Below are 14,263 nucleotides of genomic sequence, written 5' to 3' on the forward strand. Positions count from 1 at the left end.
AAAAGCATTTGAATAGAATCCGTCCAGAGCCTGCTCCCTGTTGGCAGCAACACAGCACAGAATGAACAGTGGCATCTGCTCACACGGCAGAAGGAGCAGCAGGGAAAGCTAGTGCTCTGCTTCTTCAGCACACAAGCAGCTTTGCAACGGGGTCACCATCATTGCAGTCTCTCCTCGGTTTCATACCTAAAAGTCCATTTGAATCCAAATTCTCAGGTGGTGTCTCTCAGCTGCCCAGCAGCACAGTTAGTACAGCACGAACGTTTGGCCTCTGCTCCCACAGCAGAAGAGCCAGGATTGAAAGCTGGTGCTGGACCTGTTCAGCACACAATCCCTTTTACATTGGAGCACTCATCGTTGCTTTCACTGCTCACTTTCATACAGGAAAAGCATTTGAATGGAATCAGTCCAGAGGCTGCTCTCTGCTGTGCAGCAACACAGTCAGCACAGAATGAACAGTGGCATCTGCTCACACGGCAGAAGGAGCAGCAGGGAAAGCTAGTGCTCTGCTTCTTCAGCACACAAGCAGCTTTGCAACGGGGTCACCATCATTGCAGTCTCTCCTCGGTTTCATACCTAAAAGTCCATTTGAATCCAAATTCTCAAGCGGTCTCAGCTGCCCAGAGGCACAGTGAGTACAGCACGAACGTTTGGCCTCTGCTCCCACAGCAGAAGAGCCAGGATTGAAAGCTGGTGCTGGACCTGTTCAGCACACAATCCCCTTTACATTGGTGCCTCCATCGTTGCTTTCACTGCTAACACTCATACAGGAAAAGCATTTGAATAGAATCCGTCCAGAGCCTGCTCTCTGCTGGCAGCAACACAGCACAGAATGAACAGTGGCATCTGCTCACACGGCAGAAGGAGCAGCAGGGAAAGCTAGTGCTCTGCTTCTTCAGCACACAAGCAGCTTTGCAACGGGGTCACCATCATTGCAGTCTCTCCTCGGTTTCATACCTAAAAGTCCATTTGAATCCAAATTCTCAGGTGGTGTCTCTCAGCTGCCCAGCAGCACAGTTAGTACAGCACGAACGTTTGGCCTCTGCTCCCACAGCAGAAGAGCCAGGATTGAAAGCTGGTGCTGGACCTGTTCAGCACACAATCCCTTTTACATTGGTGCACTCATCGTTGCTTTCACTACTCACTTTCATTCAGGAAAAGCATTTGAATGGAATCAGTCCAGAGGCTGCTCTCTGCTGTGCAGCAACACAGTCAGCACAGAATGAACAGTGGCATCTGCTCACACGGCAGAAGGAGCAGCAGGGAAAGCTAGTGCTCTGCTTCTTCAGCACACAAGCAGCTTTGCAACGGGGTCACCATCATTGCAGTCTCTCCTCGGTTTCATACCTAAAAGTCCATTTGAATCCAAATTCTCAAGCGGTCTCAGCTGCCCAGAGGCACAGTGAGTACAGCACAAACGTTTGGCCTCTGCTCCCACAGCAGAAGAGCCAGGATTGAAAGCTGGTGCTGGACCTGTTCAGCACACAATCCCCTTTACATTGGTACCTCCATCGTTGCTTTAACTGCTAACACTCATACAGGAAAAGCACTTGAATAGAATCCGTCCAGAGCCTGCTCCCTGCTGCGCAGCAACACAGTCAGCCCAGAATGAACAGTGGCATCTGCTCACAAGGCAGAAGGAGCAGCAGGGAAAGCTAGTGCTCTGCTTCTTCAGCACACAAGCAGCTTTGCAACGGGGTCACCATCATTGCAGTCTCTCCTCGGTTTCATACCTAAAAGTCCATTTGAATCCAAATTCTCAGGTGGTGTCTCTCAGCTGCCCAGCAGCACAGTTAGTACAGCACGAACGTTTGGCCTCTGCTCCCACAGCAGAAGAGCCAGGATTGAAAGCTGGTGCTGGACCTGTTCAGCACACAATCCCTTTTACATTGGTGCCTCCATCGTTGCTTTCACTGCTCACTTTCATACAGGAAAATCATTTGAATGGAATCAGTCCAGAGGCTGCTCTCTGCTGTGCAGCAACACAGTCAGCACAGAATGAACAGTGGCATCTGCTCACACGGCAGAAGGAGCAGCAGGGAAAGCTAGTGCTCTGCTTCTTCAGCACACAAGCAGCTTTGCAACGGGGTCACCATCATTGCAGTCTCTCCTCGGTTTCATACCTAAAAGTCCATTTGAATCCAAATTCTCAGGTGGTGTCTCTCAGCTGCCCAGCAGCACAGTTAGTACAGCACGAACGTTTGGCCTCTGCTCCCACAGCAGAAGAGCCAGGATTGAAAGCTGGTGCTGGACCTGTTCAGCACACAATCACCTTTACATTGGTGCCTCCATCGTTGCTTTAACTGCTAACACTCATACAGGAAAAGCATTTGAATAGAATCCGTCCAGAGCCTGCTCCCTGCTGCGCAGCAACACAGTCAGCACAGAATGAACAGTGGCATCTGCTCACAAGGCAGAAGGAGCAGCAGGGAAAGCTAGTGCTCTGCTTCTTCAGCACACAAGCAGCTTTGCAACGGGGTCACCATCATTGCAGTCTCTCCCCGGTTTCATACCTAAAAGTCCATTTGAATCCAAATTCTCAGGTGGTGTCTCTCAGCTGCCCAGCAGCACAGTTAGTACAGCACGAACGTTTGGCCTCTGCTCCCACAGCAGAAGAGCCAGGATTGAAAGCTGGTGCTGGACCTGTTCAGCACACAATCCCCTTTACATTGGTGCCTCCATCGTTGCTTTCACTGCTAACACTCATACAGGAAAAGCATTTGAATAGAATCCGTCCAGAGCCTGCTCCCTGTTGGCAGCAACACAGCACAGAATGAACAGTGGCATCTGCTCACACGGCAGAAGGAGCAGCAGGGAAAGCTAGTGCTCTGCTTCTTCAGCACACAAGCAGCTTTGCAACGGGGTCACCATCATTGCAGTCTCTCCTCGGTTTCCTACCTAAAAGTCCATTTGAATCCAAATTCTCAGGTGGTGTCTCTCAGCTGCCCAGCAGCACAGTTAGTACAGCACGAACGTTTGGCCTCTGCCCCCACAGCAGAAGAGCCAGGATTGAAAGCTGGTGCTGGACCTGTTCAGCACACAATCCCCTTTACATTGGTGCCTCCATCGTTGCTTTCACTGCTCACATTCATACAGGAAAAGCATGTGAATGGAATCAGTCCAGAGGCTGCTCTCTGCTGCGCAGGAACACAGTCAGCACAGAATGAACAATGGCATCTGCTCACACGGCAGAAGGAGCGGCAGGGAAAGCTAGTGCTCCGCGTCTTCAGCACACAATCAGCTTTGCAAAGGGGTCACCATCATTGCAGTCTCTCCTCGGGTTCATACCTAAAAGTCCATTTGAATCCAAATTCTCAAGCGGTCTCAGCTGCCCAGAGGCACAGTGAGTACAGCACGAACGTTTGGCCTCTGCTCCCACAGCAGAAGAGCCAGGATTGAAAGCTGGTGCTGGACCTGTTCAGCACACAATCCCCTTTACATTGGTGCCTCCATCGTTGCTTTCACTGCTAATACTCATACAGGAAAAGCATTTGAATAGAATCCGTCCAGAGCCTGCTCTCTGCTGGCAGCAACACAGCACAGAATGAACAGTGGCATCTGCTCACACGGCAGAAGGAGCAGCAGGGAAAGCTAGTGCTCTGCTTCTTCAGCACACAAGCAGCTTTGCAACGGGGTCACCATCATTGCAGTCTCTCCTCGGTTTCATACCTAAAAGTCCATTTGAATCCAAATTCTCAGGTGGTGTCTCTCAGCTGCCCAGCAGCACAGTGAGTACAGCACGAACTTTTGGCTTCTGCTCCCACAGCAGAAGAGCCAGGATTGAAAGCTGGTGCTGGACCTGTTCAGCACACAATCCCCTTTACATTGGTGCCTCCATCGTTGCTTTAACTGCTAACACTCATACAGGAAAAGCACTTGAATAGAATCCGTCCAGAGCCTGCTCCCTGCTGCGCAGCAACACAGTCAGCACAGAATGAACAGTGGCATCTGCTCACAAGGCAGAAGGAGCAGCAGGGAAAGCTAGTGCTCTGCTTCTTCAGCACACAAGCAGCTTTGCAACGGGGTCACCATCATTGCAGTCTCTCCTCGGTTTCATACCTAAAAGTCCATTTGAATCCAAATTCTCAGGTGGTGTCTCTCAGCTGCCCAGCAGCACAGTTAGTACAGCACGAACGTTTGGCCTCTGCTCCCACAGCAGAAGAGCCAGGATTGAAAGCTGGTGCTGGACCTGTTCAGCACACAATCCCTTTTACATTGGTGCATTCATCGTTGCTTTCACTGCTCACTTTCATACAGGAAAATCATTTGAATGGAATCAGTCCAGAGGCTGCTCTCTGCTGTGCAGCAACACAGTCAGCACAGAATGAACAGTGGCATCTGCTCACACGGCAGAAGGAGCAGCAGGGAAAGCTAGTGCTCTGCTTCTTCAGCACACAAGCAGCTTTGCAACGGGGTCACCATCATTGCAGTCTCTCCTCGGTTTCATACCTAAAAGTCCATTTGAATCCAAATTCTCAGGTGGTGTCTCTCAGCTGCCCAGCAGCACAGTGAGTACAGCACGAACGTTTGGCCTCTGCTCCCACAGCAGAAGAGCCAGGATTGAAAGCTGGTGCTGGACCTGTTCAGCACACAATCCCCTTTACATTGGTGCCTCCATCGTTGCTTTCACTGCTAACACTCATACAGGAAAAGCATTTGAATAGAATCCGTCCAGAGCCTGCTCTCTGCTGGCAGCAACACAGCACAGAATGAACAGTGGCATCTGCTCACACGGCAGAAGGAGCAGCAGGGAAAGCTAGTGCTCTGCTTCTTCAGCACACAAGCAGCTTTGCAACGGGGTCACCATCATTGCAGTCTCTCCTCGGTTTCATACCTAAAAGTCCATTTGAATCCAAATTCTCAGGTGGTGTCTCTCAGCTGCCCAGCAGCACAGTTAGTACAGCACGAACGTTTGGCCTCTGCTCCCACAGCAGAAGAGCCAGGATTGAAAGCTGGTGCTGGACCTGTTCAGCACACAATCCCTTTTACATTGGTGCATTCATCGTGGCTTTCACTGCTCACTTTCATACAGGAAAAACATTTGAATGGAATCAGTCCAGAGGCTGCGCTCTGCTTCGCAGCAACACAGTCAGCACAGAATGAACAGTGGCATCTGCTCACACGGCAGAAGGAGCAGCAGGGAAAGCTAGTGCTCTGCTTCTTCAGCACACAAGCAGCTTTGCAACGGGGTCACCATCATTGCAGTCTCTCCTCGGTTTCATACCTAAAAGTCCATTTGAATCCAAATTCTCAGGTGGTGTCTCTCAGCTGCCCAGCAGCACAGTTAGTACAGCACGAACGTTTGGCCTCTGCTCCCACAGCAGAAGAGCCAGGATTGAAAGCTCGTGCTGGACCTGTTCAGCACACAATCCCTTTTACATTGGTGCACTCATCGTTGCTTTCACTACTCACTTTCATACAGGAAAAGCATTTGAATGGAATCAGTCCAGAGGCTGCTCTCTGCTGTGCAGCAACACAGTCAGCACAGAATGAACAGTGGCATCTGCTCACACGGCAGAAGGAGCAGCAGGGAAAGCTAGTGCTCTGCTTCTTCAGCACACAAGCAGCTTTGCAACGGGGTCACCATCATTGCAGTCTCTCCTCGGTTTCATACCTAAAAGTCCATTTGAATCCAAATTCTCAAGCGGTCTCAGCTGCCCAGCAGCACAGTGAGTACAGCACGAACGTTTGGCCTCTGCTCCCACAGCAGAAGAGCCAGGATTGAAAGCTGGTGCTGGACCTGTTCAGCACACACTCCCCTTTACATTGGTGCCTCCATCGTTGCTTTCACTGCTAACACTCATACAGGAAAAGCATTTGAATAGAATCCGTCCAGAGGCTGCTCCCTGCTGGCAGCAACACAGCACAGAATGAACAGTGGCATCTGCTCACACGGCAGAAGGAGCAGCAGGGAAAGCTAGTGCTCTGCTTCTTCAGCACACAAGCAGCTTTGCAACGGGGTCACCATCATTGCAGTCTCTCCTCGGTTTCATACCTAAAAGTCCATTTGAATCCAAATTCTCAGGTGGTGTCTCTCAGCTGCCCAGCAGCACAGTTAGTACAGCACGAACGTTTGGCCTCTGCTCCCACAGCAGAAGAGCCAGGATTGAAAGCTGGTGCTGGACCTGTTCAGCACACAATCCCTTTTACATTGGTGCATTCATCGTTGCTTTCACTGCTCACTTTCATACAGGAAAATCATTTGAATGGAATCAGTCCAGAGGCTGCTCTCTGCTGTGCAGCAACACAGTCAGCATAGAATGAACAGTGGCATCTGCTCACACGGCAGAAGGAGCAGCAGGGAAAGCTAGTGCTCTGCTTCTTCAGCACACAAGCAGCTTTGCAACGGGGTCACCATCATTGCAGTCTCTCCTCGGTTTCATACCTAAAAGTCCATTTGAATCCAAATTATCAGGTGGTGTCTCTCAGCTGCCCAGCAGCACAGTGAGTACAGCACGAACGTTTGGCCTCTGCTCCCACAGCAGAAGAGCCAGGATTGAAAGCTGGTGCTGGACCTGTTCAGCACACAATCCCCTTTACATTGGTGCCTCCATCGTTTCTTTCACTGCTCACATTCATACAGGAAAAGCATTTGAATAGAATCCGTCCAGAGCCTGCTCCCTGCTGGCAGCAACACAGCACAGAATGAACAGTGGCATCTGCTCACACGGCAGAAGGAGCAGCAGGGAAAGCTAGTGCTCTGCTTCTTCAGCACACAAGCAGCTTTGCAACGGGGTCACCATCATTGCAGTCTCTCCTCGGTTTCATACCTAAAAGTCCATTTGAATCCAAATTCTCAGGTGGTGTCTCTCAGCTGCCCAGCAGCACAGTTAGTACAGCACGAACGTTTGGCCTCTGCTCCCACAGCAGAAGAGCCAGGATTGAAAGCTGGTGCTGGACCTGTTCAGCACACAATCACCTTTACATTGGTGCCTCCATCGTTGCTTTAACTGCTAACACTCATACAGGAAAAGCATTTGAATAGAATCCGTCCAGAGCCTGCTCCCTGCTGCGCAGCAACACAGTCAGCACAGAATGAACAGTGGCATCTGCTCACAAGGCAGAAGGAGCAGCAGGGAAAGCTAGTGCTCTGCTTCTTCAGCACACAAGCAGCTTTGCAACGGGGTCACCATCATTGCAGTCTCTCCTCGGTTTCATACCTAAAAGTCCATTTGAATCCAAATTCTCAGGTGGTGTCTCTCAGCTGCCCAGCAGCACAGTGAGTACAGCACGAACGTTTGGCCTCTGCTCCCACAGCAGAAGAGCCAGGATTGAAAGCTGGTGCTGGACCTGTTCAGCACACAATCCCCTTTACATTGGTGCCTCCATCGTTGCTTTCACTGCTAACACTCATACAGGAAAAGCATTTGAATAGAATCCGTCCAGAGCCTGCTCCCTGTTGGCAGCAACACAGCACAGAATGAACAGTGGCATCTGCTCACAAGGCAGAAGGAGCAGCAGGGAAAGCTAGTGCTCTGCTTCTTCAGCACACAAGCAGCTTTGCAACGGGGTCACCATCATTGCAGTCTCTCCTCGGTTTCATACCTAAAAGTCCATTTGAATCCAAATTCTCAGGTGGTGTCTCTCAGCTGCCCAGCAGCACAGTTAGTACAGCATGAACGTTTGGCCTCTGCTCCCACAGCAGAAGAGCCAGGATTGAAAGCTGGTGCTGGACCTGTTCAGCACACAATCCCTTTTACATTGGAGCACTCATCGTTGCTTTCCCTGCTCACTTTCATACAGGAAAAGCATTTGAATGGAATCAGTCCAGAGGCTGCTCTCTGCTGTGCAGCAACACAGTCAGCACAGAATGAACAGTGGCATCTGCTCACACGGCAGAAGGAGCAGCAGGGAAAGCTAGTGCTCTGCTTCCTCAGCACACAAGCAGCTTTGCAACGGGGTCACCATCATTGCAGTCTCTCCTCGGTTTCATACCTAAAAGTCCATTTGAATCCAAATTCTCAAGCGGTCTCAGCTGCCCAGAGGCACAGTGAGTACAGCACGAACGTTTGGCCTCTGCTCCCACAGCAGAAGAGCCAGGATTGAAAGCTGGTGCTGGACCTGTTCAGCACACAATCCCCTTTACATTGGTGCCTCCATCGTTGCTTTCACTGCTAACACTCATACAGGAAAAGCATTTGAATAGAATCCGTCCAGAGCCTGCTCTCTGCTGGCAGCAACACAGCACAGAATGAACAGTGGCATCTGCTCACACGGCAGAAGGAGCAGCAGGGAAAGCTAGTGCTCTGCTTCTTCAGCACACAAGCAGCTTTGCAACGGGGTCACCATCATTGCAGTCTCTCCTCGGTTTCATACCTAAAAGTCCATTTGAATCCAAATTATCAGGTGGTGTCTCTCAGCTGCCCAGCAGCACAGTTAGTACAGCACGAACGTTTGGCCTCTGCTCCCACAGCAGAAGAGCCAGGATTGAAAGCTGGTGCTGGACCTGTTCAGCACACAATCCCTTTTACATTGGTGCATTCATCGTGGCTTTCAGTGCTCACTTTCATACAGGAAAAACATTTGAATGGAATCAGTCCAGAGGCTGCGCTCTGCTTCGCAGCAACACAGTCAGCACAGAATGAACAGTGGCATCTGCTCACACGGCAGAAGGAGCAGCAGGGAAAGCTAGTGCTCTGCTTCTTCAGCACACAAGCAGCTTTGCAACGGGGTCACCATCATTGCAGTCTCTCCTCGGTTTCATACCTAAAAGTCCATTTGAATCCAAATTCTCAAGCGGTCTCAGCTGCCCAGAGGCACAGTGAGTACAGCACGAACGTTTGGCCTCTGCTCCCACAGCAGAAGAGCCAGGATTGAAAGCTGGTGCTGGACCTGTTCAGCACACACTCCCCTTTACATTGGTGCCTCCATCGTTGCTTTCACTGCTAACACTCATACAGGAAAAGCATTTGAATAGAATCCGTCCAGAGCCTGCTCTCTGCTGGCAGCAACACAGCACAGAATGAACAGTGGCATCTGCTCACACGGCAGAAGGAGCAGCAGGGAAAGCTAGTGCTCTGCTTCTTCAGCACACAAGCAGCTTTGCAACGGGGTCACCATCATTGCAGTCTCTCCTCGGTTTCATACCTAAAAGTCCATTTGAATCCAAATTCTCAGGTGGTGTCTCTCAGCTGCCCAGCAGCACAGTGAGTACAGCACGAACGTTTGGCTTCTGCTCCCACAGCAGAAGAGCCAGGATTGAAAGCTGGTGCTGGACCTGTTCAGCACACAATCCCCTTTACATTGGTGCCTCCATCGTTGCTTTAACTGCTAACACTAATACAGGAAAAGCACTTGAATAGAATCCGTCCAGAGCCTGCTCCCTGCTGCGCAGCAACACAGTCAGCACAGAATGAACAGTGGCATCTGCTCACAAGGCAGAAGGAGCAGCAGGGAAAGCTAGTGCTCTGCTTCTTCAGCACACAAGCAGCTTTGCAACGGGGTCACCATCATTGCAGTCTCTCCTCGGTTTCATACCTAAAAGTCCATTTGAATCCAAATTATCAGGTGGTGTCTCTCAGCTGCCCAGCAGCACAGTGAGTACAGCACGAACGTTTGGCCTCTGCTCCCACAGCAGAAGAGCCAGGATTGAAAGCTGGTGCTGGACCTGTTCAGCACACAATCCCCTTTACATTGGTGCCTCCATCGTTGCTTTCACTGCTCACTTTCATACAGGAAAAGCATTTGAATAGAATCCGTCCAGAGCCTGCTCCCTGCTGGCAGCAACACAGCACAGAATGAACAGTGGCATCTGCTCACACGGCAGAAGGAGCAGCAGGGAAAGCTAGTGCTCTGCTTCTTCAGCACACAAGCAGCTTTGCAACGGGGTCACCATCATTGCAGTCTCTCCTCGGTTTCATACCTAAAAGTCCATTTGAATCCAAATTCTCAAGCGGTCTCAGCTGCCCAGAGGCACAGTGAATACAGCACGAACGTTTGGCCTCTGCTCCCACAGCAGAAGAGCCAGGATTGAAAGCTGGTGCTGGACCTGTTCAGCACACAATCCCCTTTACATTGGTGCCTCCATCGTTGCTTTCACTGCTCACATTCATACAGGAAAAGCATTTGAGTGGAATCAGTCCAGAGGCTGCTCTCTGCTGCGCAGCAACACAGTCAGCACAGAATGAACAGTGGCATTTGCTCACAAGGCAGAAGGAGCAGCAGGGAAAGCTAGTGCTCTGCTTCTTCAGCACACAAGCAGCTTTGCAACGGGGTCACCATCATTGCAGTCTCTCCTCGGTTTCCTACCTAAAAGTCCATTTGAATCCAAATTCTCAGGTGGTGTCTCTCAGCTGCCCAGCAGCACAGTTAGTACAGCACGAACGTTTGGCCTCTGCTCCCACAGCAGAAGAGCCAGGATTGAAAGCTGGTGCTGGACCTGTTCAGCGCACAATCCCCTTTACATTGGTGCCTCCATCGTTGCTTTCACTGCTCACATTCATACAGGAAAAGCATGTGAATGGAATCCGTCCAGAGGCTGCTCTCTGCTGCGCAGGAACACAGTCAGCACAGAATGAACAATGGCATCTGCTCACACGGCAGAAGGAGCAGCAGGGAAAGCTAGTGCTCTGCTTCTTCAGCACACAATCAGCTTTGCAAAGGGGTCACCATCATTGCAGTCTCTCCTCGGGTTCATACCTAAAAGTCCATTTGAATCCAAATTCTCAAGCGGTCTCAGCTGCCCAGAGGCACAGTGAGTACAGCACGAACGTTTGGCCTCTGCTCCCACAGCAGAAGAGCCAGGATTGAAAGCTGGTGCTGGACCTGTTCAGCACACAATCCCCTTTACATTGGTGCCTCCATCGTTGCTTTCACTGCTAACACTCATACAGGAAAAGCATTTGAATAGAATCCGTCCAGAGCCTGCTCTCTGCTGGCAGCAACACAGCACAGAATGAACAGTGGCATCTGCTCACACGGCAGAAGGAGCAGCAGGGAAAGCTAGTGCTCTGCTTCTTCAGCACACAAGCAGCTTTGCAACGGGGTCACCATCATTGCAGTCTCTCCTCGGTTTCATACCTAAAAGTCCATTTGAATCCAAATTCTCAGGTGGTGTCTCTCAGCTGCCCAGCAGCACAGTGAGTACAGCACGAACGTTTGGCTTCTGCTCCCACAGCAGAAGAGCCAGGATTGAAAGCTGGTGCTGGACCTGTTCAGCACACAATCCCCTTTACATTGGTGCCTCCATCGTTGCTTTAACTGCTAACACTCATACAGGAAAAGCACTTGAATAGAATCCGTCCAGAGCCTGCTCCCTGCTGCGCAGCAACACAGTCAGCACAGAATGAACAGTGGCATCTGCTCACAAGGCAGAAGGAGCAGCAGGGAAAGCTAGTGCTCTGCTTCTTCAGCACACAAGCAGCTTTGCAACGGGGTCACCATCATTGCAGTCTCTCCTTGGTTTCATACCTAAAAGTCCATTTGAATCCAAATTCTCAGGTGGTGTCTCTCAGCTGCCCAGCAGCACAGTTAGTACAGCACGAACGTTTGGCCTCTGCTCCCACAGCAGGAGAGCCAGGATTGAAAGCTGGTGCTGGACCTGTTCAGCACACAATCCCTTTTACATTGGTGCCTCCATCGTTGCTTTCACTGCTAACACTCATACAAGAAAAGCATTTGAATAGAATCCGTCCAGAGCCTGCTCTCTGCTGGCAGCAACACAGCACAGAATGAACAGTGGCATCTGCTCACACGGCAGAAGGAGCAGCAGGGAAAGCTAGTGCTCTGCTTCTTCAGCACACAAGCAGCTTTGCAACGGGGTCACCATCATTGCAGTCTCTCCTCGGTTTCATACCTAAAAGTCCATTTGAATCCAAATTCTCAGGTGGTCTCTCTCAGCTGCCCAGCAGCACAGTGAGTACAGCACGAACGTTTGGCTTCTGCTCCCACAGCAGAAGAGCCAGGATTGAAAGCTGGTGCTGGACCTGTTCAGCACACAATCCCCTTTACATTGGTGCCTCCATCGTTGGTTTAACTGCTAACACTCATACAGGAAAAGCACTTGAATAGAATCCGTCCAGAGCCTGCTCCCTGCTGCGCAGCAACACAGTCAGCACAGAATGAACAGTGGCATCTGCTCACACGGCAGAAGGACCAGCAGGGAAACCTAGTGCTCTGCTTCTTCAGCACACAAGCAGCTTTGCAACGGGGTCACCATCATTGCAGTCTCTCCTTGGTTTCATACCTAAAAGTCCATTTGAATCCAAATTCTCAAGCGGTCTCAGCTGCCCAGAGGCACAGTGAGTACAGCACGAACGTTTGGCCTCTGCTCCCACAGCAGAAGAGCCAGGATTGAAAGCTGGTGCTGGACCTGTTCAGCACACAATCCCCTTTACATTGGTGCCTCCATCCTTGCTTTCACTGCTAACACTCATACAGGAAAAGCATTTGAATAGAATCCGTCCAGAGCCTGCTCTCTGCTGGCAGCAACACAGCACAGAATGAACAGTGGCATCTGCTCACACGGCAGAAGGAGCAGCAGGGAAAGCTAGTGCTCTGCTTCTTCAGCACACAAGCAGCTTTGCAACGGGGTCACCATCATTGCAGTCTCTCCTCGGTTTCATACCTAAAAGTCCATTTGAATCCAAATTCTCAGGTGGTGTCTCTCAGCTGCCCAGCAGCACAGTTAGTACAGCACGAACGTTTGGCCTCTGCTCCCACAGCAGAAGAGCCAGGATTGAAAGCTGGTGCTGGACCTGTTCAGCACACAATCCCCTTTACATTGGTGCCTCCATCGTTGCTTTCACTGCTCACATTCATACAGGAAAAGCATTTGAATGGAATCAGTCCAGAGGCTGCTCTCTGCTGCGCAGGAACACAGTCAGCACAGAATGAACAGTGGCATCTGCTCACACGGCAGAAGGAGCAGCAGGGAAAGCTAGTGCTCTGCTTCTTTAGCACACAAGCAGCTTTGCAAAGGGGTCACCATCATTGCAGTCTCTCCTCGGGTTCATACCTAAAAGTCCATTTGAATCCAAATTCTCAGGTGGTGTCTCTCAGCTGCCCAGCAGCACAGTTAGTACAGCACGAAAGTTTGGCCTCTGCTCCTACAGCAGAAGAGCCAGGATTGAAAGCTGGTGCTGGACCTGTTCAGCACACAATCCCCTTTACATTGGTGCCTCCATCGTTTCTTTCACTGCTCACATTCATACAGGAAAAGCATTTGAATGGAATCAGTCCAGAGGCTGCTCCATGCTGCGCAGGAACACAGTCAGCACAGAATGAACAGTGGCATCTGCTCACACGGCAGAAGGAGCAGCAGGGAAAGCTAGTGCTCTGCTTCTACAGCACACAAGCAGCTTTGCAACGGGGTCACCATCATTGCAGTCTCTCCTCGGTTTCATACCTAAAAGTCCATTTGAATCCAAATTCTCAAGCGGTCTCAGCTGCCCAGAGGCACAGTGAGTACAGCACGAACGTTTGGCCTCTGCTCCACAGCAGAAGAGCCAGGATTGAAAGCTGGTGCTGGACCTGTTCAGCACACAATCCCCTTAACATTGGTGCCTCCATCGTTGCTTTCACTGCTAACACTCATACAGGAAAAGCATTTCAATAGAATCCGTCCAGAGCCTGCTCTCTGCTGGCAGCAACACAGCACAGAATGAACAGTGGCATCTGCTCACACGGCAGAAGGAGCAGCAGGGAAAGCTAGTGCTCTGCTTCTTCAGCACACAAGCAGCTTTGCAACGGGGTCAACATCATTGCAGTCTCTCCTCGGTTTCATACCTAAAAGTCCATTTGAATCCAAATTCTCAGGTGGTGTCTCTCAGCTGCCCAGCAGCACAGTTATTACAGCACGAACGTTTGGCCTCTGCTCCCACAGCAGAAGAGCCAGGATTGAAAGCTGGTGCTGGACCTGTTCAGCACACAATCCCTTTTACATTGGTGCATTCATCGTTGCTTTCACTGCTCACTTTCATACAGGAAAAGCATTTGAATGGAATCAGTCCAGAGGCTGCTCTCTGCTGCGCAGCAACACAGTCAGCACAGAATGAACAGTGGCATCTGCTCACAAGGCAGAAGGAGCAGCAGGGAAAGCTAGTGCTCTACTTCTTCAGCACACAAGCAGCTTTGCAACGGGGTCACCATCATTGCAGTCTCTCCTCGGTTTCATACCTAAAAGTCCATTTGAATCCAAATTCTCAGGTGGTGTCTCTCAGCTGCCCAGCAGCACAGTTAGTACAGCACGAACGTTTGGCCTCTGCTCCCACAGCAGAAGAGCCAGGATTGAAAGCTGGTGCTGGACCTGTTCAGCACACAATCC

Source organism: Pezoporus flaviventris, unplaced genomic scaffold, assembly GCF_033815535.1.
Source record: "Pezoporus flaviventris isolate CSIRO_AGI_PZ_B2104156 unplaced genomic scaffold, CSIRO_AGI_Pfla_v1 ptg000160l, whole genome shotgun sequence".
NCBI lineage: Eukaryota > Metazoa > Chordata > Aves > Psittaciformes > Psittacidae > Pezoporus > Pezoporus flaviventris.